Genomic DNA, 3,550 nt, shown 5'->3' with positions numbered 1-3,550 from the left:
GTTTTTTTTTTTTTTTTTTTTTTTTAGTTCATGGGATTAGCTATACTTCTACGTCACAACTACACATTTTAATAGTTTATGCTTTAGATTTTTCTTTTTTCTACCCTATTATTTTAGGCTTTGTTGATAAAATTTAGATAGACATACTTGTAGGTTTTAGTTGTATGGCACCAACCAACTAAATTTACCTCTCAAAGAAAAAAAAAACCAACTAAATACATGTAGTGTAGTAATAAGAAATAAGAAAGTTGCTACTTTATTTTTATAATACACCATATGTAAAAAACAAATAAAGATTGGATGAATTAGATGAAGAATTTGGATTATAATACAACTTTTAAAATTTTAGAATAATTTTATTAAAAAATAATAAATTAATAATCACTTAAGTCTAGATCTTATAAATTGTATATAAAGTGTTGTTCTTTGCCAGAATATTTATAGTTACATCTAAAATGTGTTATGCACTTGAAGAGTATAGACTATTTCAAACCTTTATTTCGAATTACATTTAAGAATCCAATAAAAAAAAAAAACAGAAAAACCCATACTAAGTCAACAAATTGACATCTCAAAAAAAAACCCAAAAACCCATTAATATTTTAAAATTAAAATAAGGGAAAACCACCAAATCATGAGAAATCAAACTATGAGATTATGACACTAGACTAATGGCGGATCAGCATCTTTTTCAAGCTTCAAAAACAACTCCAGTGATGACTATGGAGGAATGGAGCCCCGGTGTGAGGAGGAGGAGGAGAGTCTGCCTTTGGTTTACCATTTGGAGAAGAAGCTTTGAACATATTTGAGGAATATTTGGGGTTTTAACTAGGTTATAATTGTGTGTAATAAGGTGTATTGAGTATAAATTTGTTGGTTGAACTGGCTAGCAGGCGTAAAGGGTGCCTTTTACACCAACTCCAAACCTAAGTTATTCTCATCCATTAAATATAGGAAGTTGACACATGTCATTGTATAATGTTTTGAAAATGAATGTGTCATCATAGCATGCATCCACCAATTTTGAGATCCAATTTGTATAATATTAATATACTAGAGAACATTTTCTTTTTAGTTATGTTAGGAAATATGGTAACCATTCTCCCAAAAAAAAAAAAACAAAAAACAAAATATGGTTACCCTGGTTAGAGTTTGATTAGTTTTAGGTTTAAATTCAATAGCTTTTCTACACGGTAACATCTCTGCTTCATTAACGTTGTCCCCTTCAATAACAACCTTAGAAAAGCCAGCCTCAATAGTAAATTCAATAGCTTTTCTACACGCTAACATCTCTGCTTCATCACTGCTGCTCACTGCTGGCCCTTTGGCAATCATGGCTGCCATTACTTCTCCCCTATAATTTCATACTATAGCACCAAATCCAGACCTGTTCACCTTCGAAAAAATGGCTGCATTGAAGTTTAACTTAAAGACCGAATCTGGAGGTGGTTTCCATATGTTAAGGATACAGCTGTAGTCACCAAGGATAGCAGCTGATACGTATTTGATTTTGTATATTTGAATCATATTGAATAAGATATGATCAGATAGGTTTAGGCTTGTGATGAGATAAGGATTAGGATAAGATAGAATCATATTTGAATTTGTATCTAAGAGATTTGTATAGCTGAAGTATATCCGGATCTGTATAGCAGAACTTATTGATAATTTGAATTTGTAACAAACTCTTATATATTTGTTTTTCTTTTTCTCTCTTTTTTTTTTTGTTTTTAAATTTTTTTGTTAATTAGACATGCTTTTTATTTTTTAATAAATTTAGGTGATTTTTTTTTCTTTTTTTTTTAGCTTGTTGTCACTTTTTTGTTTTAATTGGGCATCATTTTTTAATAAGGGCATATGAGCAAATTTATACAAACTCATTTTTTCAATTTCTCTACTTTTTCACTCCCAACCAAACAAAAATAAGAAAAATTAAAATTTTTTCTATTCTCTCACTTTTTCATCCTCTCGCCATTTCTATTCTCCCACTTTTCCACCCCTCCAATTAAACAGACCATTAAGCTTTAGCTTTTAGCTTTTTAATTTTATATATAACTTTTTAAAACCTCACTTTTTTTTTTCTTTTTTTCTCACCATTTCAAATTTTTTTCAATGTACAAGTATATTTTAGCACACTTTCATAAAAAAAAAAAAAAAAAAAAAAATTCAACAAAAAACTAGATAAAGTGTTCTCAAACGAACAAGTGTGATTGCTACAATAAAATTGAACTTAGAAGCACTGAAGGACAGAGGGATCCCAAGAAGGAGTGGTTGATGGCCGCATCGAAGTTGAATTTAACCATCTCTTACTAATGGTTGATTGTTGCTACCTTTTTCTAAATAATTTTTTTTTCTCAAATTAGTCACTTTCTCATTTACATTTTTTTTTTTTTGGTATAAATTCTAAATTTGGAGTATGTTCTCCTAGGCTAACAAATAGACTAAATATTAAAAAATATTTCCTATTGTTACTGTAGGGACTCAATTTGGATTTGACCCTGAGTATGAATGGGTTTTCAGCCCAACAAGTCCAAACAATAAATTTGTAGAGAGTGGATTGAAGGTTTAGGTGCTAGTCGTTGTCAAATCCAAATTGAGTATGAATGGGTTTTCAGCCCAACAAGTCCAAACAATAAATTTGTAGAGAGTGGATTGAAGTTTAGGTGCTAGTCGTTGTCAAATCCAAATTGAGTATGAATGGGTTTTCAGCCCAACAAGCCCAAACAATAAATTTGTAGAGAGTGGATTGAAGTTTAGGTGCTGGCCGTTGTCAAATCCAAATTGAGTATGAATGGGTTTTCAGCCCAACAAGCCAAACAATAAATTTGTAGAGAGTGGATTGAAGGTTAGGTGCTAGTCGTCGTTCACCAAGCATGAACTCTCTTTATTAGAAAATATTTAGAGTTTATTCACAACTGGGGATGCTCCTCGACCTGTGGCCGAGGAGCCCATTTTCTTCCCCTTTTTCCCCCCCGTGTTCGTGGTCTACCAACGGATTACTGTGCTGAGAGCCCCTAGACTCTGCCTGGTGCTGATTAGCATCTGCTTGTTACGGGCCCGTCAATGGTTGTTGCGGTACTCCCTCTTCCATCGTGAGTATCACACCTGCCCTTCCTTCTCAACAGATCAAGTTCTTCCCACAAACGGCGCCAAAAAGGGCTCCTCGGCCACAGGCGAGAGCATCCCCCCAGTTGTGAATAAACTCTAAGTATTTCTAATAAAAGAGAGTTCATGCTTGGTGAACGACGGCCAGCACCTAAACCTTCAATCCACTCTCTACAAATTATTGTTTGGGCTTGTTGGGCTGAAAACCCATTCATACTCAGGGTTAAATCCAAATTGAGTCCCTACAGTTACAAAAATATTTTCCTATTAAGATATATATATATATATATATATTAAGTGGAAACGATAGTATTATAAATCAGAGAAAAGAGTACAACAAGATAGTTTTTGTTTATATAATTATTTGGATTTCTTCAAAACTCATTTCAAACACAAGACAATAATTCAAATTTCTAGAAAACTAGTCATTTGTGACAAAACATTT

Source organism: Quercus suber, unplaced genomic scaffold, assembly GCF_002906115.3.
Source record: "Quercus suber isolate HL8 unplaced genomic scaffold, Cork oak 2.0 scaffold_180, whole genome shotgun sequence".
Taxonomy (NCBI): domain Eukaryota; kingdom Viridiplantae; phylum Streptophyta; class Magnoliopsida; order Fagales; family Fagaceae; genus Quercus; species Quercus suber.
This window is presented reverse-complemented; position numbering follows the sequence as displayed.